Source organism: Pteropus vampyrus, unplaced genomic scaffold, assembly GCF_000151845.1.
Source record: "Pteropus vampyrus isolate Shadow unplaced genomic scaffold, Pvam_2.0 Scaffold27, whole genome shotgun sequence".
In the NCBI taxonomy this organism is placed as follows: Eukaryota; Metazoa; Chordata; class Mammalia; order Chiroptera; family Pteropodidae; genus Pteropus; species Pteropus vampyrus.
In genome coordinates, this window is record NW_011888808.1 from 3600662 (window position 1) to 3616636 (window position 15975).

Below are 15975 nucleotides of genomic sequence, written 5' to 3' on the forward strand. Positions count from 1 at the left end.
ATAATTTAAAGCAGGTAAAGCTATAGAAAGATTTTTCTACGAGAACTATTTTGAAGAGGGGTAAGATTGTGGCAAAGAAGAAAAGGCATTGGAGAGATTTTTCCTTGCCAGTGCAAATGTAAAGCAAGAAGTAAAAACTTTTATCCAATATGTTTGATAAAAGCCTTTTGCTATTTATAAAGTCAATATAGCCATAACAAGCTCAAATGTGCCAAATGAAAAGTATATATTTTGCATGCAATCCAAAATTCATAGAATAAAATATCACGGTAAGAGCCCCATTACATGTATTTTCATTGAACTGCACATTTATGCTCATTTTGTCTATTTTAAAACAAAGAACATGGCTACCGACCAAGCTTCAATGTACAGTAGCCTGAGGTATCAAGTTATGTCAGAAATTTTATACATTAGAGAAGATCTTTTAAACATTTCTTCTCGAAATAACTACATATTAAATCTAGATATTGGGAAAAGAAACACACTTTTTTCTTATTTAGAATATTTAGAATATTTGGTGAAACATTTAGAATATTTAGAATATTTGGTGAAACATTAAATAGCATATAAGAATTTCTATCAATAAATATGGTGTTTGTACCGATTAGAATCATCATAAGAAAAACACACTTTGATTACAGTAGTTAGTAAAAATGTTGATTCTTCTTTGGGCAGACAACTAAATACTCCTGAGACAAATGTATATTGATAGAAAGAAGAGGGATGATTTATTTCTATAGCTCTCTCTCTCTTCTCTCTCTCTTTTTCTTTCTCTCTCTCTTTCAGGAGCATAGATATTTCCTCAGAAAACTCCCAGCAAAATTCCCTAACAACATTAATTAACCAGAATTAAGTATAAGCTCATTCTTGAACCAATTACTCTCTAGGAAATGAAATAATTGTTAGATAAAATAACTTGAAAGATATGCAGTTATAAGCATACACTGAGGTGCAGAGCCCTATGGGGAAGAGGAGAATACTGAATAACATGGAGATTCTATAAGGAAGAGGGAAGAAAAGAATAAAATTAAAATTATAGTGGAAAGATTTAGGAATATGTATGTATGAATCTTTTTCTATCCCTCTTGCAGATAGTGAGATCTGCCTGCATAGTTATAATTTCAAGATAAATTGAATTTATTGTTTTAGGAAGTAATCCATTATTAGAGAATGAGGAACTATGAGTATCAGATACATAGAGCATCAGGGCAGAATAACACATTTTGGTCCTTTTTAAATTTCTTTTTACTTCAACAAGCGTCAAAAAATAATTTAATATAATTAATGTCATGTAATATAGACACGCAAATGATCGACTAAAGGTTACCAGAGCTATGATAAACGAGAAGACCACTCTAAAACTGAAAGCCATAAAAAAATTTACAAATCCTTCCTACAATTCACTATGGAATTTAAGCAAAGTCTGTATTATTATGGTCAGGAAGATGGGCTAATAACATTTCTAAACTAGTTATTGTTAACATATCTCTAGAGCAGTTATTTTTCACACCATAGATTATGATCAATATGGAAGAAGAAACAAAAGAAAGAGGAGGAAGAGAAGGAAGGAGAGAAAAGGGAACATATGAAGAATTAAAAGAATAGAACAGAACAGAATAAAATTTAAAAAAAGACATTTCTGAAAGTTTGATCTTCTAAGGATAAATATTGTTTCAAGTATTTAAAAACATATATATACAAATACACACACACACACACCAAGTAAAATATTGTTCTTATTGTAGGTTGCACTGAGAATATTTAGAAAATTCCTGTTCTAAAAGTTTGACAAATATATATTTATTATAAATATTATTCACATTTATAACTATTGATGACATACAAATACATTTTTCCACAATGGCCACATTTGCAAAATTAACCTCCCATTTGGTCTTAAAAGAACTTTATCCTAAGTCATCAGAATTTTAAATTTAGATTTAAGATTACTTTATATTAAATTTCCACCTGTGGAATTAAGTGTTAAAGTAAAACATAATCAGAGCAGTTCTGCAATAGGGTCACACATGCATGAATTGTTGCCTTATTCTGGAATTAGGTTATACAAATATTTCCTACACGTTTTTTAACTATATATATAGTTATAATATATATATATATAACTTATTTATATATATATATTATTTATTTATTTATTTTAATTAGTTTCAAGCATACAGCTCATTGGTTAGACATCTATATAGTTCATAAAATGATCCCCCTAATTGCTCCTTCTCTCCTCTGGGCTTCCACCTAGCTAACTGCATTCCCTATGCCGTGTTCCCCATCCCTGTGACCATCTGTCAACTGCTAATTTGTATTTCTTTAACCCTTCACCCCATACTTGTAGTCCCCCAACTCCCCCTGCTCTGTCTGTCATCAAATTGTCCATTATATTTGTGAGTCTGTTTTTGATTAGTTTGTTCTTTTTGTTCCTTAGATTCCATATATAAGAGATATCATATGGTATTTATCTTTGTCTGACTTATTTCACTCAGCATAAGAACCATTTTTATAGTCCTTCTTTGGTAACCATTATTTTAAAGAAATACTGATTTTAAAATTTTATGTAATTTTAATAGTTTTTCTACTATATCATAGAGTTTGTTGTGCTATAACTAAATCATAGTGGAAGAATAAAGACCTAATTGAAACTGCTTTGTATTAGAACAATGAGAAGATGCACCATCGACACAAATAACTTCAGCTGGCTTGCCATTATAGCTGCAAGAGGGTTAATTACAACAATATTGATAAATATCTATAAATGTACACTAGAAACATTTTAAACTAATTCCAACCAAATTTATAGCACTGGAATTAAAATAAGGGGAAAAAAACAATAGAATCTTTGCATAAATTGTGCATTTAATTTTTTGAAATTAAATCTGGAATATGTACTTTCTTTTTCATGAGTCGTTACAAATTTCATAATTTTTACATCATATATGAAAAGGTTTAAATATAGTTACCACCATAATTTATATGTATAGGTATGATGATATGATCTTCAGCAACATTTTCTCACCTAACTTTTTAAAACAATGTCATTTGTATAATAAGCTGTAAAGGTAATACTATTGGCATTCATTATGTGTTTTATGGGTATCTATTTTTATCAAATGCACTATCATACTTCTAATCAGAAAATATTTTCCTACATTTGAATTAAATATTAGTCGATCAGGAAGAATGGCTTAAAGAGCATAGAGTGGGTGCTCAAATAAGAATAATTATGAAACTATTTCAACATTTATAAAGATTTTTAAACACTGGATGTTTAAACCATTTTGCCAAATTATATTTACACATGGATTCTCAGATATGCATACATGTATTTTAATTTATTCTAATACGCCACTTCTACCTTTTTCAGTGTTTTTCATTTGAGGCTATTATATTAAATTAGAACTCTCTGCAGACATGTTATCAAGGAATGAAATTAATAAATTTCAGGTACTTAGATTATATTTAACTTGATATAGTGGTGCCAAAAGAATAGAAAATGAAGATGTCCATATTCTAATCTCTAATCTCTCATGTCTAAATCTACTCTTCTATAGTCTGTATTGTAATATTAGGATCGGAGATCACTGCTAAATCTCATTTCCTGACTCTTTCATCAGCTTGCTTCCTAGCCAGTGACTGGAGCACTAGAGGACTTTGGAAAGGGGTAAAAAAAAAAGTCTTTCTTATTTTTGTCACAACAAAAAGAGTATATCCCAAGCAATGATAGCTAGGTCTAGCTTCCAGATTCTCTTAGCTCCACCTGAATCAAGCATACCTTGCTCTCATGCTCTCTCAGAGATTCCAGTCACTTCCAGGAAAAGCTCTTTTCATAGATAGCTGAGCATCAACACTGCAGGACATGTCCACTGAGCTACTAGCTTTGATAAAGCCAACTGATTCTCATTTCCTCTTTAGTCTTGTCCTTTGTGGTGGATATCTCCTGCTACAGGTTTTAGTTCTGATTTACCTCCCTTTTCTTTCTCATTTGTCCAGTGCCAAAACCCTCATTAAATGCCCTCTGTCGACAGATCTATTTGTCTTTATCTCTTGACTACAGTCCTCCAAAAGAGTTTCTCTCTCAAATATTAATCTCAATCTTTCTATTTTTGTTTAATACATAACAATGTGCAATCCCTTCATTTACTCATAACATTATTTTGGATTAGGTGGACTGAAATAGAAAAATGAGCAACTAAATGATCAAAATGTAAGTTCAGTGAATGTCCTACTTCCCATAAAATATATTAGAACTTTTCTAGTAATGACTATTTCAAAGGAAAAAAAAATAAATTAAATTTGTTGAAGGGAAGTTGCTCAATAGGTATGCAAAACATGCAGGTACATGGATAAGAGCATTTTAGGCAGAAGGAATAGTAAATGCAGAGACCCTGAGGCAGGAGCAGATGGATATATTGGAGGAACAGTAGTGAGAACTTCGTGGCTATAGCACAGAATGTGAGTGAGAGCAGAGGCGAGGAAAAGGCATTAGAAAAGTACCAGCATGATCACTATGTCGAACCTTATTGGCTGCAGTTTGGATTTGGGATTTTATTTTTAGAAAGATGAAAAGCTATTAATTTGTTTGAGAAGTAGAGGGATGTATTCTGGCTTAAAAATCTAGCTACTGTGGACAAATAAATAAGGAGGGTCCCCAATAAAAGCTGGTTGACATTTGGAGAATATTTTTTTTCAAATAAAAGCTAAAGATGTCTTTGACCATTATTAATCTATAGATGTTATAAAAAGCATTTGGATTCCAGATCTATTTTTGAGAAAGTCTAATAGGAACCACTAATGGATTAGATGAGAAACAATAGGGACATCAAGACTATGGAATAAAATTAGCAAAATTATAAATTTAAAAATATAATGCTTTAATCGATTCAATAGCAAATACATATGCTAAATCTAGCAGATATAAAATAGAACCAAAGACACAAGGAAGTCTTTCTTCTTTTAGGGTACAATTTCACAAGGTCTGGGATTAAATGTATATCATTGACATGAGCTCTTGAGGTATAGATTTTTTAAAAATATATCTGAAGATGGAAATAGTCTTTCATTCTGGAAAATATCCTGTAGGATCAGGTCTGATCCTAAATTACAGATGACTATTGGTAAGTGTACGGGTAAACAGTGACTTTACACCAGGAAGACGGTCCAGTTTTACCACACTCCTATTATGATAATGTAAATCACCTATTTTGAATAAGAATAGTAGGATCATTTATGACATAGAGCATTCATAATAAATGTACAATTTAGTTCTAATGTGTGGAGGGATGATCATTGTTATAGCTATAAGGGGAAGTACTGTAGTAGTGAAGAATTAGCTGATTATGAAAGTTTATCTTGATGTTCCATTTCACATAAAGTTTTCACATTAGCTATTCAGATTATCAGCACTAATTTAAATCTAAATTACACAGTAGATATTTTTTAAAGCTTTATAAACTATAATTCAACAAACACAATGATAAGATATTTAAAGTAGATAATGCGATGGTTCGATATATGCTTCCATTATGAAAGGATTCTCAAAGTGAGATAATTAATACACCCCTTGTCTCACATATTTATCCCCCTTTTTTGTGAGGGTAGAACACTACCCTCTTTGCAAATTTCAATATACAATACAGTATTAGTGACTATAGTCACTATGTTGCGTGTTAGATCCTCAGACCTTATTCATTCCACATATATGTGATATCACGCAGTATTTGTCTTCCTCTGTCCTGCTTATTTCATGTAGCATAATGCTCTCCAAGTTACCCAGGATCTCATAAGTAAAAGGATGTCCTTTTACAATATTTATAAATACCATATTTCCTTATCCAGTCACCCATCAACGGACACGTAAGTGGTTTCCATTCCTCGGTTATTGTAAATAATACTTTTACAAACGTGAGTACAGATATCTCTTTGAGAAGTGATTTTATTTTGGATCTATACCCAGAAATAGAATAGCCAGATCATATAATAATTCAATTTTTAAACTTGTTAGGAACCTCCATACCGTTTTCTATTGTGACTGAACCAATTCACATTCTCACCAACAGTGCACAGGATTCCCTTTTCTCCACATCCCTGCAAATACCTGTTATAGCCTGTCTTCTTGATAACATCCTAACATGTGCAATGATATTTCACTTTGGTTTTGATTTGCATTTCCCTGACGATTAGTAATGCTGAGCACCTTTTCATGTACCGTTGGCCATTTGTATGACTACTTTGGAAAAATGTCTATTTGAGTTTCTGTTCATTTTTTAATGCTTTATTTATTTTTTGTTGTATTTCATTTTGTTTGTTTATTTTTGCCATCTAATTCTATGAGTTCCTAGTATATTTTGGATACTAACACATTATTGGATATGTGGTTTGCTAATATTTTCTCCTATCGCACAGATCACCTTTTCTTTTTCTTGATGTTTTCCTTTGCTAGTTAGAGGTGGTCCCACGTGTTAATATTTGCTTTTGTTGCCTTTGTTTTTGATGTCAAATCCAAAAATTCATCATCAAGATCAGTGTCAAGGAGATTACTCTGTTTTCTTCTAGGAGTTTTATGGTTTCGGATATCACATTCAATTCTTTAACCCATTTTGAGTTGATTTTTGTGTATGGTACACCAAAAGGGTGGTTTCATTGTTTTGTATGTGCCAATTCAACTTTCTCAAAGCGGTTTATTAAAGATCATCTCCTTTCTCCATTGTATATTCTTGGCATCTGTTGAAAAGTAACCATATATGTGTGGGCTTATACATGGGCCCTCTATTCTGGCCTATTCACCTATGTGTCTGTTTTTATGCCAGTACCATAGTGTTTTCATTCCTATAGCTTTGTATGTTTTTTTAAAAATTTAATACGTTTCTTCCAGATTACCTAATTTGTTAGTATATAATTATTTGTAGTAGTTTCTTGTGGTCTTCAGTACTTCTGTGATATCAACTGTAATATCTACTCTTTAATTTCTTACTGTATTTTTCTTTTCTTTCCTCTTAGTCTAGCTACAGATCTGTCCATTTTGTTATCTTAAAAACAAAACAAAACAAAACAAAACAAAACCCAGGTTTTAGCTTCATGGATCTCTTTATTGTGTTTCTAGTTTCTGCCTTATTTATACTCTGATCTGAGGGCCTGTCTGTCAGGTGGCATCCATAAAAGTATGATGTGAATAAGCTCCCTCCAGGGAGATGCTGGTGACTTGGTTTTATTGTTGAAGCTGGATTGAGAAGGCAGAGGAATAGCTCACCTTCTCTTGCAGTCTCCCAGGAGGATCCCAGGCAGCTCTAAAATGCAGGCTGGATTAGAAACTAGACCCTCAGGCAGCAGTTTGCAGAAAAAAACCCTTCTAGGGAAAACCTGTGAGACAGACGTTTGTGCCTGCTCCCTCTGTGCTAAACCCAGAAGGCATAGCTTCCTGGAGTGTGAGCACGCAGTCTTTTAACAACTGCTTCTTTGTTTGCTGTAGTACTAGAGGATTTCTGTAAGCAAACTCCATTGAATTTCAGAGCTAGGTCAACCAGGGGGCCTATCCCTTTGGGTGTCAGCTTTAAAAGTTGCAGTGCTATGTTGTGGTCCAAATTTGTTGTCCCTCAGGTAGAAGCTGGGATTTGGTGGTTGTTTTAAAGAAATAAAAGAATAACATTTCATATTCCATAGACTTTAATAGTATGATTAAGCTCTATGACTTAATCATATAAATCATCTCAATTATATAAATAAATTTCTAGACTAAAATTAAGTTTTAAGATATGTCTAGGGTTATCCTTAAAAACCTAAAACTTGCATATTTTTAATGCTAAAAAGACTTTCAATATCAGTTCAGAACATTCCCAAGTAAGCCCAGAATGTTTATATAACTTATTCAAGGACATTCACTGATTATTGTCAGAGTCAAGACTATGTTGAAAGTTACATACATACTATAGGATTAGCAAATGTCCAGTAAACACATAGTTATTTCTCTTTCTCTTCTTGGGACTTCTTAAGCTAAGTGACTACAATGTTCACTCAGCACAAGAAATACTTCATAATGCTTCACATCTCAGTATATCAGGCTAAACCACCCCATTCACATGAACTTAAAGAAAAGCTCGATGGGTTTGAACTATAGCTTTCTTCTATATTAATAAACACAGTGACCGAAAAGTTTTATAAGGCTTTTAATGTCTAGTGCACTATTTTATTATAGAAATTAATAGTTATAAGAAGCAAAATTACATGTAAACTTTTATTTCTAGACAAATGCCCAGAGATATAGGGACAGACATATGCTCAAAATTTAAGCAAACAAATTTTGGAAGGGTCCATGAAAAATTCATTTTCTTTATATGAAGACTCAAGAGCATAAACCTGGTAATCTACTTTCTTCAAGGTAGGTCATTTTAATATCAAGAATATCTAATTTTCCAATTTGGTATTTATTTTTAATGATTCATATTTCAAATTATAAACACCAAAAGACTCTCAGGAATATTTTGATACTTCTTGAACAATTTCAGGGGATATTTCAAATCACAGAGAAAATAATGTGTCTTCATCCTCTACAGTCCTTTCTTGTTTTACTCAGAGGGTATTTGTGCATAAATACATGCTGAAAAGTCTATTTTCACTTGATTGTGTGGACATGATCATTTCTGGATGACCATACTTTTTGGCTAGCCCCATGAATAAAATATAAAATGGAAAAAAAAAGATAAATTTAAGATATGGTACTGGAATACTTATTTTTGAAATCATAATATTTGTTGTGTTTGCTGAGTAATGTACTCGAGTGTTTTCAAGGCTTTTTCACATTCTCTAAGTTTGATAGCTGTGTATTAACTGTGCTAAATTTATAAATTATTGTGTACCCCAATTTTGGACTTATCTCTATGCTTATCAGAAAAGTAATTAAACATTATCATAAAATACTGTATTTTCTATAACCATTTATATGTCAAATACATATAAGAATGCTCTCAATAAAGGTTATACAGAAATCTAAGCTCTTATCATATACAACTTTACTCAACATTTTATTTTTTCTTTCTACAATTTATAACTTCATACATATGAAATTTGCAACTTGGGACTTATATGAGTAATGGATCTATAAACTCTTTATAATTTTTCTGTGAATACCACCTCCCATCCCAAAAAAACTATATTGTCACACCAGACTGATATCTCTTTTACTGAGGGAGAAGAGACAGAAAGTGTCACTGAATCATAGTGTCAATTAATTTTAAATTCATAGAACAGCTGTGCATTTTATAGTCATATGGCTCTTCACTGGACCCCTGTGAATTATCTGTCACGGTTAGAGAAAGAATAACCATTGCCCCAGGTATACCCGGAGGGTATGAACTCCTAGGAGAGTGAAAAAAGAAAGTGAAGTGGACACAAAGAGTGTGACTGGCGACAGCTGCATGAGGAGAGAAGATAAGGCAGTAGAAGTGAAGGTGGGCGGAGAGATGATGAAAGCGCTGACAGAAACCTGATAACCTGTGTAGAGATTAGGTTTACAAAGCAAGATCGCTATCCATAACTAGAATCTGGGAGAAGAGCATTTCCACACATCGAAAGAGCCTCGAGGAGATGGTTTACTTTTAATACAATTTAAAAACCACAATAAAATGCCAGTACTGTCACTACCTCCTAGGTGTCTGTAAAGATATGATTACAATTCACGAATGGAATCGTCAGCCAACTCTATTTCCCCAAAGGATAGGAAACAGGAACACAGGAGAGGTAACACTACTTCATTTATCGTCAGCTCGCATTCAAGATTCTGAAAATTAATATTAGTTACTAAGGTTGACTTTGACTAGAAAAGTAACAGAGAACTTTCCCTACATCATTTTTGTCATATTTTGGTATGTAATGTATTTCAATTGCAATGAAATATACTTATTGATTCATTGATATACTAATCCAGCATCTATATAGCATTGCATGTGATGCTAAGGTAAAACAAAGAATGGAATTCAAATGCAAACTGTGAGTTAGGAGAAGCCACTTAGAAGAAATGTCACAAATTGAGCCTTAAATAATAGCCCCGCCTGAAAAAAATGGGGTGGTTGGGAGGTAATCCAGAAAGAATAGAATTTAAGAAAGCCTTGGAATCTGAAAAAACATGGTGTCTCTAGGAATCTCAGACAGTTTAATATAATTTGGGCTAAGGATGTACTAGATAGTGGTGGATTAGGCTAAAGATTGTACATATATATATATATAAGATTATATATATATAATATTAATTTTTAATAAAAAAAAGTGTGTGTGTATCACTGTGTAAGGAAAAAAAAAGAAAAAAAAAAAAAAACAACCAGGAACATGGTGGCTTAAAACAATGAGGGCATTTTCTTGTTATGAATCTGTAATTAGGACAGGGCTTGTCAGGGAAAATTTGTCTCTGACCCACTTGGTATCAGCACTTAGAATCATCTAAAGGTTACGAAACTCAAGTGTTGGGCAGTAGATGCTGGCCGTCAGCTGGAACTTAGCTGGGGCTCAGATCAGAGTTCTTATAGGTAGGTGCTGAGTTCCAATGATGCATATTTACCTCTTATCACCCACTGGTAGAGGTCACGCTCTGCTACTTTTACCATATGCTATCCATGACAACTCAGTCATTAAATCCAGTTTACATTCACAGGAAAGGAAATTAGACCAAATTTCTCAATGTATACACATCAATAAAACACTGCATGAAGAGAGCACGCAGGAAGGGATATTTTTGCAATAAAAATATAAATTTATTGTGTTGTTTCTAAACTAAAACAGTGCATTGTATTCCAACAACTTTCAAACAGGAGGCAGTTAGCTAGGTGACTTAGAGCTTACTGGCAGCTTTGTGGGGAACTGAAAAGAGAAGTTTTGCATTTAGTGGAAGAGAGACCAAATGAAAAGTCATTGTAGAAAGTAGCAATGACGCCTTAAATGACACCAGGGAATATGGGGAAAAGATCAAATGACAATGCACTTTTGATGGAGGGAACTGAAAAGGCAAACACTACGGAGAAGTAGAGTAAAATGTGTCGTGATCTGGAAACAACCTTAGCTTAAGTGTCAGAGTGTTAAGTGAAGAAGGAAGCCAGATTAAAACAATTTTCTAAACTAACACAACACTGGAAAGTTAAGAATTGTAAATACATAGAGATTAGTAATTTATGGGATGGAAGAAGACTGGATAATAGTTACTAGAGGAGGCAGAACTGATCCTTTGTTTCATTTACGTTTGTCTTGTTTCTTTGTTTTAAAATGGGTTTGGTTGAGATTTCATTGAAAGAGACAGAAGTTACATTGGAAATGCAAGACTCTGGAGGAAGCAGGCTCCTGTGATTTGTAACACCAGAGGAAGCGTCAGGTATGTTGGACAGTCTTCTACTGAGACTGATGGATGTTCGTAAGATGATGCACAACTTCAGATGAGGTATAAATAAGAGAGGGACACAATTTGTTGAAGTGGAGAATCTGCTCAAGAATATCACGCAAATGACTGAGTTTTGAAATATCAGTATACATTGGAACTAATGTGTATCTTGAAAAATAAGGTGCATGAACAAAAAATCTTCTTTATCTCCTAATACTACGCTATTTATGAGTTGTGTAAAATGAGTTAATTCTTCAACTTTTCCTTTTCTCAGTTTCCTTATCTGTAAAAAATGGATGCTGTTTATTAAATGACTTAATTTGAGAAAAACACTTAGACTGGTGCCTGATACATAGTACATCCATTTAAATGTCCATCCATCTTAAGGAAAGTAATTATATAAAACCAAATGTTCTGACCACAGAAAAATACAGCATTGGCTATTGTTCCAATCTCCTCTGCATTAGTAGAACTGCATAAATCCTGCCTTTCGGGGAAATATTAGTTAAAATACTTTTAAAATTTGCTGAACATTGCCCAAATAGCAGAAATATACACTTTTTACAAAACATTTTCAAATGTAATCTCACACATATATCATATAATAATGTAACAGGTAGTTTTTAAACCTTTCCAAATGTAATTATAACTTTAATATTTTTCCTTAACATACAGACACAATGCTATTAAATTTCTTCTTTGAAACAATATGTAAGCAAAGAGATTTGGTGATTATTATGATCAACTCCTTGTTATTCAAATGAGTTGATGAATAAGTAATTTTCTTGGTTCTCAATTACAATATTTTCTAAGACATGTCACCAATAAGAACAGCTTTTCTGGAACAAAATAGAAATTATAAAAAGAAAAATACTATGAAGTAAAATTACTACAAGATTATCTAGTGTCAGATGTATCCTAATTTTAAAAAATGTTAAAATGAAAAAAAAAAATAGAATGAGGACTTATAGTAAATGGAACAAGGTTTTGTCTACATATTATGACAAAACATTGTCATTATATGTAGATAAAACATATAATCTCATTATAGATATGTCATAATTGCAAATTAAAAAAAAAGATTAAGAAGAGATTAGAGATTAAATTCTAACATGTACATTTATTGAATAAAATTTTCTATTCAGATTTTTATTTTTTCACTAGACTCTTCCAAAATTGTTATTTCAATATCTCTCTCTCACCAAATGGAATAGTCAACAATTCTAATAACCAAAAAGAATCCTTGGGCTTATCTTTTATATTACCCTTCCACATTTTGTATCTAAATCATCACAAGCTTTAAAATTTTCCCTTTATAAATCTGCTTGAAAGTCAACTATTTTTCTTCATCTCTACCAGAACCACCAACGTCTGCCCTGGATTATAGCAACAGCCATCTGCTGCTACATTTGGATGTATTACCCTTCCCTAGTTTGTCCTTCCTTTAGATGGAATGATTCATAATCTCACCATCTTCATCATCTATCTCTCTCCTCCACAACTTCAGGGCATCGCTGGTGCTTGGAGTGCTGTCTGCTTCATCCTCCAGCCTCCTCAAGCTCCACACACCTCCTGAGTCTTCTGGCTACATTGGTTTCAATGTTTACCACCATTCCTTCTCTCCAGAGGTCTGTATGCTTTCTGTACCCTCTCAATGCAATATTCTTCTTGCTTCTCTTTTTCTAGATAAACCTTCTTTGTACGTGAAGTCTTAGTTTAATTGCTTCCCTATCCAGTAGTTTTTCCCTGCCTTGACTTACCAAATTTCAAAAGAAGAGTTTAAAGAAAAATTTCATGTTCTGCCTTCATTTAGTCCAATCACTGAAGTTATGGTAGTTTTTTCTATTGTTTATCAAAACCTAATTTTTCAATGGGATCTTGAAAGTGTTTTTTGTTTTTTGTTTTTTCACTCTGCTCATTTTTATGACTTATTGTTTACTAACCACTGTTTTCATTCTCCATCTAAAGAACAGCGCATAAGAACTCAGAGGAAAGTAAGAAGAGGAAGAAGAAGAGTAGGAGCAGGAGGAGGAGGAAGTATTTAAACTTCTGAAATTTAGAAATGAGATTGAAAGAGAATGTTGAGAAAGACATGAAGTTAGAGTCAATATTCTGGAAATCACTAAAAAAGATGCTTGTAGGAACTATATAAATTATATATAAAAAGACTGAGCAAAAGAAAGTCACAGGAAGATATGTAACTTATTTAAAACATGTCATTTATCAGATTAGTCAGGCAAGTATTCTTGTGATAGATTATAATTATTTTGATTAATTTGGTAGTTGTGTCACTTACCCCTTAATTTTTGAGCATCATTATTGAAAATTTCCTAATTTTAGTTTAAGGATCTTATATAAGTAAATGATATACACCTTTATCAGTTATAAACTAAAGCTAAATATATTTCTGAAAAATGGTCAACTTTTTATACTATATATCAAATATATAATATTCCAAATTATTATTTTTTATTTAAAAAATTATTATTAAATAATGTCATGTTAATATATCATATCATATATTACCTAAATTCAGAAGCTAGCTAATGTCCATGGATTTATTTTTTATTTATTTTTTATTTTTTTAGGTGAGGCGACCCTTGGTTGACCTCATAGATTGCAAGGATCTTGTCAGTTTACAATCTCTTATTTTTTATTTTTTATGCTTATAGCACCTGGTCTTCCTAGGTGGTCTCCCATGCAAGTACTAACCTGGCCCGAACCTGCTTAGCTTCCGAGATCAGACAGGGTCAGGCTTGTTCAGGGTGGCATGGCCATAGACCATGGATTTATTTAATTTGAATATTTTTCTCTCCACACACAATTGTAAAAATTTAATGTGTTTTTGTGGATATTTTAAGCAAACAGCACAAGTCACAGTGATCAATGGACTCGTGTCATTGAACATTATATGAACCCAAATATTAATCTATGATAAACTGGAAATTAGAACAAAATCAAGCAAAATGTCCTTCACCAAGATATTCTTGGAAGTACTCATCTAAATAATGTTGACTCTCAAATGCCTAATACATAATTTTTTAAATTAGGTATATGCATACTCGATGTAACCAATAAGTTATTTTCATATAATCTGCAACTATAAGGAAATTTTGATGTGAACAAATATATTACAATAGGTTTTATAAATTTTCTTATCATGTCCCAGTAGCTTGCTAATATCCCAGCTGAAGACTAGGTCTAGTCCAAACCATCATAGATATGTCATAACCTTCTTTATTTTTATAAATATGTTGGTTATTTCAGACTTAAGAAATACTTTCCGGCTCCAAAACATTTCAAAATGAGATAGCAAGAGTATCCACAGGCATCATTCGAATTATGGTCAATTTATCCCTCACAAAGGAGCATTGACTCTACCAATAGTATCAATTTTAGGTTCTAGTTATAAAGCCCAAGGAAACTACTGTTTTTATGGGTTGAAATTAAGAATAATGAAACAGTACTTTTTCATAAATATAACTAAAATACTTGCTTTGTTGCTTTTTTCTTTCATATTATCCTTTGATACATAGATGATTTAAAATATGCAACAGACTTAGTTTTTACTACCACTGATATATTTTTTTAAGATATTTGCCTTGGAGACCAAACTATTCAAGTGTAATTAATTCAGCCTCTGCTAAGGTAACCTTTGAAGGTGACTGAATGGAGGATCCTCAGATCAAAATTCTGGCAAATTAATAATAAAACATACAGAGAAATTAGCAGTAGGAGACCTTAAAGGTGAGTAGAGCATTTCTTTTCTTTAATAAATGGGAGTTACAGAGCAAGAGTGCCAATAAAAAAACATTGTTAGAAAATTTTCTTCCAATAGTTAGCATGTATGTCCTTTTAAATCCAAAAACAACACCATCAGATACCATCTCTTGTGGTGTAAGAAAATAAAAATGGATTATCCTTTACAATTGTGTCATACAGAATTTTTAAAAATAATCATAAAACAATATCTTATTGTTCGTTACTGATTTTTCATGTTTAAAATATGAAGATTTTGAGCAAATTACATTCATCCTCTCTTTTAAATGTATGTACATAAAATTTAATACTAAACAGGAGTTTAAATAAAGGGTAAAACAGAATTATCTTCTTTATCTATTTATTAAAACTGATCAGTTTGATCATTATGGCTCCATCTCTCTCTCTTGCTAATAAGTATTCTACTGTCTTATTTAAAAAATATATTTTTAATATAATTGACATATACCATTATATTTGTTTCAAGTGTACAACATAATGATTATATATAATTGTATACATATAACATTATATTATATATATAATTCCTGAATATTATTTAAAATTTGATTTGCAAACATTTTTCCTAGCCTGAGGAGTTTGGCGTTAGTCAAGATCACTGAAATTAATTCATCAGAAAGATGAATTAATCTTCACCCACTTGCCTACCCCCTGCCTTTCTCCTCTGACAACCATCAATCTGTTTTCTGTATCTGTGAGTTCAGTTTTATTTAGATTCCACATATAAGGGAGATAATATGATATTTGTCTTTCTGATGAATTAATTTCAGTGACTTTGACTAACACCAAACTCACCAGGCTAGGAAAAATTTTTTACAACCCAAATTTTA

The 15975-nt window shown here is 32.1% G+C and overlaps 1 protein-coding gene and 1 pseudogene across 1 annotated transcript in view; both read right to left on the reverse strand.

Moving 5' to 3' along the window:
- Positions 1–15975, reverse strand: part of CDH12 (cadherin 12) — a 564219-nt gene that overhangs the window by 350822 nt on the left and 197422 nt on the right. The gene's annotated exons all lie outside the window — the stretch shown is intronic.
- LOC111737529 lies at positions 14029–14147 on the reverse strand (annotated as a pseudogene).